The 16,827-nt window shown below is 45.3% G+C and overlaps 1 pseudogene; it reads right to left on the bottom strand.

Annotated features, from left to right (window-relative positions):
* Nucleotides 1-15,160: 15,160 nt before the first annotated feature.
* On the bottom strand, nucleotides 15,161-16,111 carry LOC146177255 (uncharacterized; annotated as a pseudogene).
* Between the last annotated feature and the right edge of the window lie 716 nt (nucleotides 16,112-16,827).

The following is a 16,827-nucleotide window of genomic DNA, read 5'->3' as shown; positions in this document are numbered from 1 at the left end:
ATATGCGATCTAGAATCAGAGTGATAAGCCTGTATGCCGGCGGCTGTTGAAAAACAACAAATACAGTTTTGAAGGTTTAGCGGCATTACTCCCCCCTTAAAAAACATCGCCTTGATGTTCCAAAATAAAGCAACTTAAACATAAACACTGCGAAGTTTAAATACCACAGATTCTTTAACGCGCGTAATAAGGCTTCAGTCGTACATGTACAATTTCTGGGCGTGTGCGTCGCCGTTGTGATGCTGATGTTCCGTCGGGAATGACTTCATAGTCCAGTAGTCCGACGCGGCGAATCATTTTGTACGGCCCAAAGTATTGACGCAACAACTTTTCACTAAGTGCGCGACAGCGAATTGGTGTCCAAACCCACACTTGGTCTCCTGGATTGTACTCTGCGTGGCGCCGTCGTATGTTGTATCGTCGGCTGTCGGTGCGCTGTTGGTCGTTAATACGCAGCCGTGCGAGTCGTCGGGCTTCCTCTGCACGCTGTAGGTAGGCGGCGACGTTAAGGTTGTTCTCGTTGGTTACGTGCGGCAGCATTGCGTCGAGCGTCGTCGTGGGCTCCTTGCCGTACACAAGCTTAAACGGGGTCGCTCTAGTCGTCTCCTGGACTGCCGTGTTATACGCGAAGATCACGTACGGCAAGATGGCGTCCAAGGTCTTGTGTTCAGCGTCGACGTACATAGCTATCATGTCCGCGATCGTCTTGTTCAGGCGCTCCGTAAGGCCATTGGTCTGGGGATGGTACGCAGTTGTTCGTCGATGGCTTGTGTGACTGTATTCCAGGATGGCTTGCGTCAACTCTGCCGTAAACGCCGTTCCTCTGTCCGTGATGAGCACTTCTGTGGCGCCGTGTCGCAAAAGAATTTGTTCGAGAAAAAATTTGGCGACTTCTGCCGCAGTACCATTTGGTAGTGCTTTTGCTTCGGCGTAACGGGTAAGGTAGTCAGTGGCCACGATGATACACTTGTTACCCATAGACGAAGTTGGAAAGTGGCCGAGGAGATCCATCCCAATATCTTGAAAGGGCAGCTCTGGGGGCGCAATCGGGTTTAGTAGTCCTGCTGGTCTGATCGGCGGCTTCTTGCGTCGTTGGCACTCACGACACGTATTCACGTAGTGGGCAACTTCGGCAGGCAGTCACGGCCAGCAGTACTTCTCCTGGATTTGATGCAATGTGCGCGCAAGTCCGAGGTGGCCTTCTGTGGGCTCATCGTGCAACGCCTGCAGAATTTCCTGCCAGAGGGTTTTATGCACTACGAGAAGCTGCGCGGTCTTGTTGGGTGCGAAGTTCTTCACGAGGATGCCATTGCTTAACGCGAACGATGACAAATGTCGCCTGAACACAGCAGGAGGGGAATCGGTCTTTCCTTCCAAGTAATCGGCTAGAGCTTTCAGATCAGGGTCTGATCGCTGCTGGTCTGCGAATCTGCTGGCGCTTACGGGTCCCAAAAAGGCATCGTCGTCATCGTCCTTCGTGGGAGCGTCGACGGGAGCGCGGGATAAGCAGTCTGCGTCGGAATGCTTTCGGCCCGACTTATAGACTACAGTCATGTCAAATTCTTAAAGTCGTAGGCTCCATCTGGCAAGGCGGCCGGAGGGATCTTTCAAATTAGCCAGCCAGCACAGTGCATGGCGGTCGCTTACCACCTTGATTGGTCGGCCGTATAGGTATGGGCGAAACTTAGAAGTGGCCGAGATTATTGCGAGGCACTCCTTCTCGGTCGTCGAGTAATTGACTTCGGCTTTTGTGAGGGAACTGCTCGCGTAGGCAATTATTTTCTCCTGTCCGGCACTCTTCTGGACGAGAACGGCTCCTAGGCCCACACTGCTCGCGTCGGTGTGAATTTTTGTCTCGGCGTTTTCATAAAAGTGGCCAAGTAGAGGAGCGCATTGCAGGCGGTGCTTAAGTTCGTCGAAGGCTTCTCCTTGCGGCGCTTCCCATTTAAAAGGTACGTCAGGCTTTGTAAGCTGCGTCAAAGGTTCGGCGATCCGCGTAAAGTGTCTGACAAATCGTCGATAATGAGCGCACAGCTCAAGGAATCGGCGCACAGCTTTCTTGTCGGCAGGCGATAGGAATTGTGCGATTGCAGCTGTTTTCTCCGGGTCTGGTCGAATACCGTCCTTGCTAACGATGTGACCTAGCAACCGGAGTTCTTCGCAGGCGAAGTGACTCTTCTCTGCTTTTAGCGTTTGTCCCGATGACTTGATGGCTTCCAGCACTGTCTGTAGTCGTTTTAGGTGGTCTTCAATGTTTGACGAGAAGACAACAACGTCGTCCAAATATACCAAACAAATTTGCCACTTCAAGCCTGCCAGAACTGTGTCCATTACACATTTAAATGTGGCTGGTGCGGAGCAGAGACCAAATGGCATCACCTTGAACACAAACAAAACCGTCCGGTGTGATGAATGCTGTCTTCTCGTGATCTCTTTCGTCGACCGCAATTTGCCAATATTCGCTCTTCAGGTCCATCGATGAGAAGTACCTCGCATTTTGCAGAGCTGGTCGAGAGTGTCGTCAATGCGGGTAGACATCCTTCTTAGTAATACCATTCAAGCGGCGGTAATCAACGCAGAAGCGAAGTGTGCCGCCTTTTTTCTTCACCAAAACGACTGGAGCCGACCAGGAGCTCTTCGATGGCTGGATTACGTCATTACGCAGCATTTTCTGAACTTGATCGCGTATGGCCTGGCGTCCTCGCGGCGATACACGATATGGGCTTTGGCGCAGAAGGCGAGCGTGTTCGTCCGTTATAATGCGGTGCTTGGCCAGTGGTGTTGGGCGTACCTTCGGTGATAACGAGAAGCACTCCGCGTAGCTTCGAAGAGGACTGCGAATCTGGTCTTTCCTGCTGTGGGTCAATGCCGGGTTGATGTCAAATGTGGGCGGACGGAATAGGTCCGGTGGGTCTTCCAGCGTTTGGTCGTGGAAGGCGAATACATCTTTGAGGTCCGCTAATTCGTCGAGAAAAGCGATCGTCGTGCCCCTGTTGAGATGGCGGTATTCTTGAGAGAAGTTTGTTACCAGCACCTGAGCTTGACCTCTGCGAAATTTCGTGATGCCTCTTGCGATGCCGACACTTCGTTCTAAGAGCAATTGGATATTTCCTTCGACAATGCCTTCAGCGGTTTCGATGTTTGCGCTACCTACGCAGACTGCGATGCTTGATCGGGGCGGGACGGTCAATTCTTCATCGAGGATGTTTAGAGCGATGTGTTGCGTCGACGTCGTCGTAGCAGGAATGGCTTTGTCTGCTGAGAGCTTGATGAGCTTGGATCGGAGGTCGATGATAGCCCTATTTTCATTTAGGAAGTCCATGCCTAAAATCACGTCGCGGGAGCACTGCTGCAAGACCACAAAGCTAGTGGGTGAAGTACGCCCATTTACGGTCATTCTTGCAGTACATCATCCCGATGGAGTAATCAGGTTACCACCTGCGGTGCGAATTAGCGGGTCATCCCAAGCGGTCATAACATTTCTGATCTGGGAGGCTAACAATCCACTGATGAATGAATAGTCAGCTCCGGTGTCTACTAGGGCAATGACTCTGCGACCGTCGACATCATCTTCAAGGTCGCTTGTTCGCGTCCTCGCATTGCATGTGGGCCTTGGTGTGCGAACTCGGCTGCGTCGTTTCTTCGGGTCATGGCCGGGGTATAACGTTGTTACTTCGCTGGGCGGCGGTGTCGGCTTGCACTATGGTCGTGTTGTCGTCGATGTCGTCGTGTGGAGCGGCGCTGAAATGGTTGCGTCGTCGTTCGCGGTCGTCGGCGGTGGAGGATATTCGTCTTTTCGCCGTTGAGCAACCTCACCTCCAAAGGTTGCTGCCTTTAGTTTCCCCTGCGCGGGCTTGGAGACCATTTCGCGCACACTATCATCATAGTTACGCCTTGGCGACGCAAAGCGGGCCCTGTACGGCGATGGAGACCGGAACCGACGGCTTGCTGGCGCAACCTCACCGCTACGCAGATAGTTGTCGATTTCTTGCGGTCGTTCACCTGGGCGTGGTCGTCGAGTGTCGACTGCAAATCCGCGGAGACCGATTCGTCGGTACGGACAGGGCTTGGAAAGTCATCACGTCGGGGCGCAGGGCGACGAAATGCACCAGCGTAGTTCATCGCTGTTGCCTCTTGGGCTGGAACAGTCGCAGTCGTCGCTTGAGGAACGCCCAGCGCCTGCTGGACTTCCTCACGGACGACGTCCGAAAGCGTCGCCACCTGCGGTTGTTGCGATGATGGCAATAATCGGCGGAGCTCCTCTCGCACGATCTTCCGAATGAGGTCCCGAAGGTTCTCCCCGCTAGCAGATGCGCTGGGGTAGTGGCTTAAGCAGTCTGGTTGAAGTGGTCGCTCGCAGTGCCGCATCCGGGTGTTCAACGTCTTCTCGATGGTCGATGCTTCACTTTCAAATTCTTCCACAGTTCTCGGTGGGTTCCGGACAAGCCCCGCAAAAAGCGACTCTTTAACGCCTCGCATTAGGAATTTCACTCTCTCACCTTCAGTCATATTAGGGTCGGCGCGGCGAAACAGGCGTTTCATCTCCTCTACGTAGACCAGGACGGGCTTGTTTGGTAGTTGAATTCTTGACTGGAGGAGGGCCTGAGCTCTTTCTTTTTGAACAGAACTTGTAAAGGCCATCAAGAATTGTGCTTTGAATATCTCCCAATCTTTGAAAGAAGTCTCGTGATTTTCAAACCAAACTCGGGCATGTCCTTGAAGAACAAAGTAGACCTGCCTGAGTTTGGCAGCGTCGTGCCAACCGTTGAATTCTGCCACACGGTCGAAAACGTCCATCCAGTCTCCCGCATCTTCATTCTGTCGTCCATGGAAGCAGGGGGGTTCACGGGGTTGGACGAAAACAACCGGTGCTGTAGGCTGGGCCATTGTCAGCGCCGATGCCTTACGAGATCGAAGGGGGTCAGGCAGCAGACCGTGTTCGGGTTGTAGGCCTTGGAGTCGGCGGCTGGCTGGGTGACCTGTTGGTTGGTTTTCCAGGGCGACAGGAACAAGGCTGGGGTCTTCGCTTGAAGGATCACAGGCAGCACCGCCACCAGATATCACGTAGTGGTGACAAGGCCGTTGACACCAAAAGAAGACACAGGCTTGATGACACTGAACTTAATCTTTATTGGGCTGACTTGCGCCCGCAAAAGAGCTAAGCAACTCGGCGGCGTCAATAGCAGTAAACGTGCTGGTCGATCGTCGAACAAAGAATGCTGTCACACTCGGCATGCTCAATTTAAAGGCTGCACAGAATAATCTAGATAACGTCGCAAACAGCTACCAGCACAGGCTGAAACATTGTGGAAAGACACACGAGTGGCCGGAATCTTCGAGATAGATCTCAGTGCATCTTCCGCTACAACGAAACTGATAAAGGTGTGACTCGCGACATCGAGCATTAACAAACAAAGATTACGGAACTGATACGCGATCCAGAATCAGAGTGATAAGCCTGTATGTCGGCGGCTGTTGAAAAACAACAAATACAATTTTGAATGTTTCACGGCAATAGTAGGAGACGTTAACGCTAGACACCACCAAGACACCACACGATGTGTGCTGTTCGTACACCACACGATGTACGAACCTAAAGGCAGGCAACTGTAGGAGGACGCGCAAGAACTAGGACTCACCCTACACACGAACTCCGGTAATAGCCTATGTGCAGATACCTCCCCAGACCTAACCTTCTCAAAAATGCGGCAAATCTAAATTGGTATAACTCGGAGTAAAATTTTGGCAGCGACTACTTCCTCCTAGCCTCGGTTGTCGAAAAGGGGGTCAGGGGAGCGTCAACCGAAAGTAACAGAATGGGAGAAGTTCAGAGAGATACTAGAAGGATATTCACAGGAAGAATCACGAATATAGAGAAATGGACACTAACCCTCAAGCGACATGTTGTAGAGGCACCGAAAACGTTCCAAGGGGAAGACGCTCCAGAAACAGCCGATAGCAAACTACTGCACTTGTAGGAGGCCAAACAACATAGAACGCAGGCTAAAAAAGCAAAGGTGGAATCGCAACCTCAGAAGGAGGCTTGCCAGACACAATAGGGAGATCTAGGAATACGCAATCAAACTTTTACGAACAAAATTGGTGGAGCCGACGTGTATAAGTGTGAATCGCCTGGCCACGTCATCAAAATCATGACGTCACTTTGTGATGACGTCATAGTCACACGCCTTTGAAGTCGTGGTATGCTTCATTACTGATGACATCATCAATTATTTCGAAGTAAGACATACCTCTACTTATGACGTCATCACTCATTTCCAGACACGCACGACGTTCTGAACTGCTGATGACGTTATCAAACAAAACCGTTTTGGAAGGTCGGGCACAATAACGGCCGCTAGCATGAGCCAATAAAGGCTTTTGGCTCAATTCGTAAAATCTATCCTAAGCACAACTTGGCAGTGGAAATGCAGGCCCATACTAATAAAGAACGCCTGTCGGCAAGCTCATATTCAATTGCACTGCGGAAACAAGGCGGAACCGGCTACCAGTGAGCTGATCAATTGTGCCAAGTTACACCATACAACGACGTTTCTCCGTGACAATAGTCCATTGAAACTTTACAATGCTTAAACAGGCAGCAGTTGACGCGGCAGAGCGGCAACGCTCTAACTGCATCCTGTCATTCCACGCAGGTTTTGTACGAGAACCCCCCGTCATAGCCAAAAGCAGCCCACGTGCCGCCAGATCATCGGACGCGGTGCGCATGTGCCTCCCTTCCCGATTCCTCTGGACCAGCATCGCCGACATCATCGCGGACACCGAGCGCCACCGCTACCACACCGCCTGAGCTATTTAAAGCCGATACGCCCCCGGAAAGCCTTCACTAGGCACCAGTGGACGCGGCAGAGCGGCAACGCTTTAACTGCATCCTGTCATTACACACAGGTTTGTTACAACTGAATTTTCAAACCACGTCCCTCTTTTTGCTGCCGTGCCATTTGCTGCTTATTGTACATACTTCTGTGATTGAAAATGCCCACAAATGCGGAACTTGCCAAAGACGTAGATGAACTACGCAAGGAAGTTGAGGCATTGCGTAGCAGTCTCACCCTTTTCAATGACCGGTACAAAACTATGCAGCAACGACAAGAGGCTCTCGTAAAAGAAAACAAAGACTTGGCTGACATAAATGAGCAGCTCAAGCAACGAGTTTATGAGCTCGAGCAGTACTCTCGGCAGAACAACGTCGAAATAAAAGGAGTACCAGTAACTCGGGGTGAAAGCTGCACCGCGATTCTTCAGCGTATCGGTGATGAGGTTGGCTGCCCTGTTGCAGAGACTGACATTGATGTTGTACACCGTGTCCCAACAAGAAATAATGGTGAGCCTAACATAATTGCTAGGTTTCGTTCACGAGAAGCAAAGGTTGCGTTTACCTTGAAAGCGAAGAAGGCACGCTTATCCACACAATCTCTCGGATTCAGCGCTGAACTGAGCCATCCTATCTTCATTAACGACCACCTGACCCCTCACAACAAACGATTGCTGGCAAAAGCACGTAAACTAAAGAGAAAGACTGGAAGTTTGTCTGGGTGGACAACTGCCGGATCAAGGCACGAAAGACAGCAGATAGCCACGTTTTTCATATCTCCAGCCACAGTGACCTTTCTATCGTCACCTAATCTATCTAGCGTTTTCTTCCCTTAACTACGGCATCTTATTCTCTCGAAGAATTCAAATCACTTCTTCGTGACACCGCTCCTTTTTCGCAATCTATTATCCATCTGAACATGCGCAGCCTGCCTTGTCATTACGATGATTTAATAAATTTCTTAGCGCTTGCTGATCATGCATTTTCTCTTATGTCTTTCTGAAACCTGGTTCTCGCCCGCTACTGATAAACTCTTTCATATTCAAAATTACCAAGAAGAATACGCTGATCGCCACGATAGCCGTTATGGCGGGTCTGCCATTTTTATTTCTAATTCTCTAATATATCATCTCTGGCATGACATTGCATTTTCTACTGACAGTTGTGAATCTGTTTGGATAGAAGTTTACAAACCCTTCCTTTCCAACAGGAACACAATAATCGGAACAATATATCGCTCTCCTTCCTCATCCTATTCTGATTTCTGCTCTGAGCTTGACCGAATACTTACCATGCTCAATCACGAAAAAAAAAACATTATCATTATGGGAGACATCAACATAAACATTTTTGACGAAAATGACGTCTACAGCTTGAGTTATAACAACTGTTTCCTTGGCCATGGTCTACAATCACTTATCAGTTCACCTACGCGCATTATTCCCGGCGGCTCAATCACACTTATCGACCACATTCTAACAAACATAATTTCATCTCATATTGCTGGAGTGGTTGATACTTATTTAACTGATCATTTTCCTATTTTTGTTATACCGGATGGTGTTCGGAACATTAAAGAAACATTGATTACGAGACAGTCGCTTGATAACATCAAATTTGCTCAGAATATAACTCTCGCAGACACGAGCCACGTCTTGAATGAAAGTTGTCCTTATGCAGCGTTTGACAAGTTCATCAGTTTAATAACAGAATGCTTTAGCTCTTCTACAACGACTTTTAAACAGGAGAAGAAATTCTCCGTGCCTAGAAATCTATGGATTACGGGAGGGTTATTGCGTTCCATTCACAAAAAAGATAATCTTAGGAAAAAAGTTAATAAGCAGCTATTTAGCCTCGCACTTCGTAAACGCTTCAAAAAGTATTGTCACACTCTAACAGCTGTGCTTAAGACTGCCAAGCGTGCTTATTACCAAAACAAAATTAAAGCTAATGGAAACAACACGCGTAAAAACTAGGAACTAATTAAAGAGTGCTTAAATCTGGCTGCCCGTGAACCTACCATGACTAACCTTAGCGATGGAACCGACACTTTCTCAAATGCTATAGATATCGCCAATGATTTTAATCTTATCTTCAGTTCTGACACAGCTGTCGTTAACTCAGTCACCAGTGTGTACTCGCACCCCCCATTCTTTCTTCCTATACCCAACTTCTGCTAACGAAGTACTTTTAACCATTAGGCAATTAAAAAATACAGGCCCCGGGATAGATGGGATCGCCCCAGCTAAAATGAAGCTTATTGCCGAAGACATTTCACCTGTTTTGGCTCACTTAATTAACTCAATGTTTAAAACTGGTAGTTTTCCTAATCAGCTGAAACGACGAAAAGTTGCACCAGTTTTCAAAAAGCGACCGCAGTATAATAACCAACTACCGTCCCATTACTATACTACCGTTTTTCAGTAAACTGATTGAAAAATTAATTGTCATTCGGCTAACAAATTATCTTTTTAAATTCGATCTCTTAACTGCATACCAATTTGGATTTCGTCCGAACTACTCCACCAAACTTGCAATAATAGAATTCACTGACAAAATTAAACATTCCCTTGATCGTGGTTGCTTTGTTGGCGCCCTTTTTATAGATTTCACAAAATCATTCGACACAATTACCCATAACATTCTCTTTCAAAAATTAGAATGCCTTGGCGTTTCTGGTCCTGCGCTTAAACTAATACGTAGCTATCTCACTGACAGACTTCAAGTTGTTGAATTCAGTGGCACATTTTCTGAGCCTAAGCTAATTAACCGCGGTGTTCCACAGGGATCCATTTTAGGCCCTCATCTCTTCCTTATCTATATTAATGGCTTGCCAAAATGCCTCAACTACTCTAGTTCAATTCTTTACGCTGACGATACTACCATTTTTTCTCACGCTAGCGATGTTTCTGTACTAACCGCTAATTTCAAAGCTGACCTTATGAGTATTCACCTTTGGTGCCAAAATTACCGTCTACTAATAATTCCAAAAAAGACCACCTTTATGATTTTTCACTCACGCAATAAAGAGGCAGTTCCTCCTCTTCAGGTACATTTAGGCACTGACACAATCAGAATCTACTACATTTCTTGGTGTCGTCCTAAATAATCAACTAAAGTTTCTTCAGCATACCAAATTCATTAAATCTAAAGCAGCCTTCGGCATTCACGTAATAATTAAAGCCCGACATTACTTTGACCTACCTACACTTCGCATGTTGTACTTCTCCTTTATACATAGTCACCTTTCGTATTGCATATCATCATGGGGTAACACATACAACACTCACCTTTCATGTGTTCGCCACCTTCAAAATCAAGCACTCCGAATACTTACCTTCAGCCCTTACCATGCATCCGTTTTCAATTATTATCGTACACTTAACATCTGCCATTGTCGCTACAGCTTAATTTTAGGTTGGCATCAATCATCTTTAAAACGCGTAATAAACATGTCGTCATTAGTGGTTTTGAGTCATCTAAGCTTTTTAACAAAAATAACACCAGATTTGCTCAACATCATAATCTACTACTACCGAAAATCAGGACCAATTATAGGAAACAAACTGCGTACTTCTCAGGCATATCTGTTTGGAATTCACTGCCTCCTGAAATTAAAGCACAGCGTGCTATTCATTCATTTCATCGTTCAATAAAGACCTTTTTTTTTTTCTGCCTTGTTTTGTTCCACCGCCTAAAGATGTTTCTCTGGATCATAGTTTCCGTGTTTACATTTTATTTTTTCTTGTACTAATAATGCGCTAATTTCTGCAATTCGTGCATTTTTGTTTAAAGTTCCTGTTTATTTAGAATTTATTTGCACTGTTTCTCGTTTATATTGTATTATAGTTTTTCTCTGCACGCCTGTATATTTTTTCTTCACTGCCTAGTATGTTACCTGCTAATCTTTACCATTCTGTCATAGAAGGTCCCCCGGAAAGTTTATACTTCGGGACCTCCTTCTGTGATATTGATAATCCATGCACATGTACCTCACAGTGAAAATAAAGATGAAATATGATGACAGTTCAGTTCAGGCGATCGAAAACATTGCCCTCATTTGTATAACTGAAACTGTAAGAAGTAAACAAACTGTGCTCTCTGGGCTTACCCTTCTCAGCACATGGATTCTCCCAGAAAAAAGGCTCGAGAAGTCAATCACCAAAATAATGAAAGCAGTACCTATTGCAGGCCAAAATTAAATTTTAATTGTTGAGGAATTCATTTCTCAACACGTGTGATATGGACTCGTGGCAATGGCCTGCAAAGCCATGGACTTATGTATCTTATCAGAAACAACGGGCTAACTCAATGAAGCAGAAACCTTTGCGTACTATTCGAAAGGACGACATACTATTTGCAAATATTTAAAAGGACTACAAACCTCAGCCACTAATGCGGATACGACCATGGCGGAAATAAGACCAACCATCACTGAGAGCCAGAGGAAAGCTAGCCTGAGAATAGACGGCATTAAAAACTAACCGCGTAAAATGCCAGAGGACGCTGCTGTTGCGGCTCTCATGGGCTTCCCGTTTGCATGTTGTGAGAGGCAAAACTTGTAGCGTCTTGCATCGTCATCATCATTAAATGCATTGCAACAAAGCATATCGTTTGCGCATGCCACCCCTTTTGCTTACATCCTGCAAAACAAATATTGAATACTACTTACTAGACATACTCTAGGCCCGCACATAAAGAAAATATACATCCAAAGACTAAATTGAATTTATACTGCATTTATCAAAGCAGGAAATGTAGATCGGGTTACCTTGACGTTCTGTTTACAGAAGACGAAAAGCGTGCATTAGCAACCTTACGCCAAATTTCGCAAAGTGTTTGATCACATCAAGTGCAAAGGAATCTAAGAATCCCTTTTATTGTCACGTAATGGTGATAAACCCTGTAGCAACAAATAGAGACACTGGCGTAGCATTCGAATCAATCTCTTTATTGGGCGGACTTGCGCCCGCAATATAACTACGACTACCGGCGGTGGCGATAACGACAAACGTGCTTGTTGGTTATCGAACTAAGAATGCTCATTTTATTCCTCAGCGCGCAATTCAAAAGCGGCTTAGAAACATCTAGATAAAACTGTGAACAGTGACAAGTACAGCCGGGAACATTGCAGAAATGCAAGCGCGCGGCTGGGATCCTTCGAGATATATTTTATTTATTTCAGTACCCTCAGGGCCCGAGGGCATTACAGAGGGGAGTGGGGTACAATAAAAGAAAAAAAAAGGAAAAGAACAGCAATCAGTATTACAACAAATTTGAACAGTAGTATGGTTGAAACACATAAGCAAGTTACAGCAAAATAAGAATACAAATTATTAGCTATTGACATAGACGTATGAGCGAATTGTACAAGCACACAAAATATACCACGTGAGCAAAACAAACAATTTTACTAGCAGGAAGGAAACAAAGTTGCTGAAATATACCATCATACACGTAATCAGCAGCACGATTCGGGGGGAAAAAGAGAAAAAAGATTATAAAAACAGCAGATGAACTAAAAACAATAAACAAATGGCAGTGTGGGAGAATTCAATGTTCTATGTTAACATCAGATTAGCTAAAGCAGATTTAAAAGCAGAATGGTCACTCACTTCAACAACCGATGGATGAAGGCGATTCCATTGTGCTGGTGTGCTGGGGATGAATGAGTTGTAGAAGGGATTTGTTTGGCACGAAGGAATACCAACCTTATGACGGTGATCGATCCGAGGAGACATGTAGCAAGGAGGCGTAATGAATTTTCTCTTAAGGATGGGGTTATAATAGTAGATCTTACGAAATAGACAAAGACGGAATATATTTCTACGTTGAGACAGTAGTGGCAGTGATAAGCTTGATTTCATAGCAGTTACACTAGAATTACGATGATAGTTAGAGAGAATGAAACGGGCCGCACGGTTATGAATAGATTCAAGTTCATAGATTAGTGTCTCTTGATAAGGGTCCCAGATTTATTAAGCATACTCCGGTTTACTACGAACCAACGATTTGTAAAGGAGCAATTTTACAGAACTGGAGGAAAGACCAAAGTTACGACGTATGTAGCCTAGCATGCAATTAGCGTTGTTGGTTATGTGATCTATATGAGCCTTCCGTTAAGATTATGGGAAATAAATACACCTAAATATTTATAACAAGGCACAGACTCAAGGATACTATTATTAAGAAGGTATGAGGGTAATAAAGTGTTATGACGAGAGACACGCATATACTTGCATTTGTTAATATTTAGTTCTATGTTCCACCTGTTAGTCCATTCAAGGGCATGATCAATATCGGATTGAAGGAGAGCAATGTCAGAATCACTGTTAATTTCACGGTATATGACACAGTCATCCGCGAAAAGATTTATTGCTGAGCATTAGTTCTCAGGTAAGTCATTAATATATATAAGAAAAAGAAGAGGCCCTAGCACAGAGCCTTGAGGCACGCCTGATCCAACTGTAGAAGTGAAGGATAATGTGTTATTAGCAGTGACAAATTGTGAACGATCTGTTAGAAAAGAATGCAGCCACCTGAGAACGTTAGGGTCAAGGTTAAGTTTACTTAGTTTCAGAAAAAGCAGTTGATGAGAAACCTTGTCAAAAGCCTTTGAAAAATCAAGAAATATGCAGTCGACAACGGAACCCCTGTCAAGGAATGAATTTAGATCATGCGTGAAGGTTAAAAGCTGCGTTTCACAAGAAAACAACTTTCGAAACCCATGTTGACTGTCAGTAAACAAATTATTAGAATCAAGGAATGATGCAAGGTGAGAGTAAATAACATGCTCCATGATTTTACACGGAATGCTTGTTAGTGAGATTGGTCGATAATTATGTGGGGAATGTTTATCTCCGGACTTATGCAACGGAATCACCTTCCCGACCTTCCAGTCTCCCGGTATGCAGGCCGTTTGAAGCGATTGCTGAAATAGGTTAGATAGTATTATTGCGCTGTACACTTTGGTTTTAATCAAGAACTTGGAATTAATATTATCAACACCACATGATGAAGAAATGTTTTGTTTTTCGATTATTTTTTCCACACCAACAGAATCAAAGACAATAGAATCCATTGGCAAAAAGTCAGCACTGGTATATGCAGGGGTTTCAGAACGCACATATTTAGAAAACGATGAAACGAATACACTGTTAAGGACATTTGCACACTCATTTGGGTGAATTAGCTCGTCCCTAGAGTCTTTAAGGCTGATGGATGAAGTGTCGTTTTTGTTAACTAAGCTCCAAAATTGTCTATGGTTATTGATTAAGAGGGAAGGTAATGTGTCATTGAAAAATACATCCTTAGTGTGCTTGAGTGCAGCTTTATATTCAAGGGCCGCGGCCTGATAAGCAGTCCAACGTTCTTGGTAAACCGGTTAGTTTTGCAGAGCGGAAAATGCGTTTTTTCTTATTGCAAAGCCGTTTTAACGATTGAGTGAACCATGGTGATTGTCGATTAGAGGTGATGACTAAAAGTGGAACATATTTTTCACTGAGCGCAGCAACTTTTTCTTTAAACAAGCTCCAGTTTGTATTCACGCAACGATCGTGAAAGCTTGGTAAGTAATCATCTAGAAAAACATAGAGTTTATGGTTAATGGCATCAAAATTAGCATTTTAAATAGTCGCGGATACATTTTTTGTGGTTACTCTGATGAGGTACGGTGCAAGAAAATGAAAAATAAAGCAGCAAGTGATCACTTAGCCCTGGTAGGAACGATAAAGGCTGAAAAAGATCGGGCGAAGTAGTAAGAATTAAATCAAGGATGTTAGAAGTAATCGACATGATCCGAGTTGGCTGCATCACAAGCTGGGACAAGTTGAAGTCACTGCACAAACTCCAAAATCTATCGCCTTTACTGGAAAAAGGATTACAATAAGAATTTACATCACACCACACAATGTTAGGTAAATTGAAGTCGCCTAGTAAAATGAAGGGACTGTTTGGATACCGCACAGTAATCATATGGATGACATCATGAAGATCGTCGGCAAAGGTTGGTGAACTGGAAGGCGGACGATAGCAAGTACCCAATATCAATTTCTTGGACCACGTGCGAATTTCAACCAAGACTAGTTCTAAATAGGTTGTACAATGGATAGGAAAAGACAAAATAGCATCACAGACGGCGATAAGCACGCCTCCACCACACCGAGCACCCCTGTCACATCGATAAATGTTGTAGCGCTTTTGACAGTCAGAGTTCACTGCTATCAACCTCCGCAGACAGCCAGGTTCAGTAAGGCATACTATGTCGGTATCACAAGCATTGATAACAGAGCAAAGATCGTCGCGTTTTCGAAGTATGGTCCGTATATTTGTGAATAAAAATGAAAGTTGGTTACTGACGGGTAACTTTATTCCACTGCCCCTCGCGTAGTGCTAATCAGTGATGGGCTGAGCGGATGAGGTGGAAGGAATAGATAGTGCATGCATGTCATCAGAAGATTCGACCAGTGGCGTAGAGACACTGGAAAGTACATGCACGCAATCATCAAAGAGATTGTAGGTGTAACACGTTTTGTTTATGTACAATTTATTGAAGCGAAGTTTGAAGGTTAATGGTTGGGTTTTGCCAAATTCAACCAGTTTCTTCCTAGCAATGCGAGTAGCGACGGAATAGTCTTCACTAACTTCAATTTTTTCGTCCTTCAGCTTAGAACTAGCGACGAGTATTTTCTGTTTAAGCTTGTAAGACGAAAATTTAGCAATAAGTGGCCTGCATTTATTCGGAGTATACACGCCGATCCTGTGTGCTCTTTCGACCAGAATTTCGGTGGGTGGAATTTTCAAACAGGACGAAAGCATGCTAACCAGTTTTTCCTCTGACTGAGCCCAGGATTCGGATTGTGTGTCTGATAGGCCGTAGAAAAGAAGGTTGTCTCGCCGCTGCCTGTCTTCAAACTCAGCCTGCTTAGAGTGCAGTTGAGAGTTTTCAGTTGAAAGACGATCAATCGACTGCCGAAGACGCTGCAGCTCCTCCTCAACTGCCTCGAGGGTGACGGTTTTGCGTTCAACCCCTGTTAGCCTTCTTTCTATATCTGCCAGATTTTCTTGAAATTTAGCCTGTGTTTTTTTAAGATCGTCAACAGACTTGATTAAATCATTCTAATCCCTTTCCATTTTTTCAGTACGCGTGTTCACAGTTTGCAATATTGCAAGTATATCGTCCATTTGCGTAGAACCAGAATCTGACGGAGAGTCCTGCGCCCTCGATCTCGTGTTCGGCGGAGGCCCAGGGTTGAGCTCAACACCACCGGACAACATAAGCAGATGGGTTGTAACATCAAAGCATTCACTGAGCACGGAAAGCAAAACTCCCGGGCGTGGGAACAGCAGCAGACAAACGTTATTCGATTTCTTAGCGTATAGAGGTTTAACAGGACTAACCTGGACGAGGAAGCAGAGCGGGTTAGAAAACCGCTTCGTCGTGCTGTTCACACGCCCACTAAAGGCGCCGTGATCCCGCCAGCTCTTCATATAGGCAGCAGAGGGTGATGTTGCCGTCGATCCGGATCTTTGAAAGGATGGAGGGATGACCGTGAAAATCCGGGTGTCGTCTTTAATTATCTTTAATTATATCTGCCACAACAAAGAAAGTGATAAAGCCGCGTCTCGCGACAACCAGCATGAACAAAAAGGAATACAGAAGTGATCCGTGCACTAGATCCATAGTGATAAGACCACGCGCAGCGGCTGCCGAAAACGAACAAATAACAATTTCAACAGTTCCAGCCTATATTCTCCTTCAAAAAGGCGTCGCCCTTAAAAAGTAAACATGGAAAGGTAACCAAATACGAGAAATTAAAACTAGGTCCTTTAGCCCGCGTAACACGTTTTTAAGCGCACAACATGGAGTATTGCTGGGCGCTCTGCGCCGCTGTGATGTGGTTGCGCCGTCGGTGATGACTTCATAATTAAGCTGTTCGATGCGCTGAAGGACTTTGTATGGACCGAAGTACCACCGAAAGAGTTTTTTACCA

Source organism: Amblyomma maculatum, chromosome 10 (genome assembly GCF_055883805.1).
Source record: "Amblyomma maculatum isolate TAMU_Amacu chromosome 10, ASM5588380v1, whole genome shotgun sequence".
NCBI lineage: Eukaryota > Metazoa > Arthropoda > Arachnida > Ixodida > Ixodidae > Amblyomma > Amblyomma maculatum.
The sequence above is the reverse complement of the archived record's forward strand: the minus strand, read 5'-3'. Positions and strand labels throughout refer to the sequence as shown.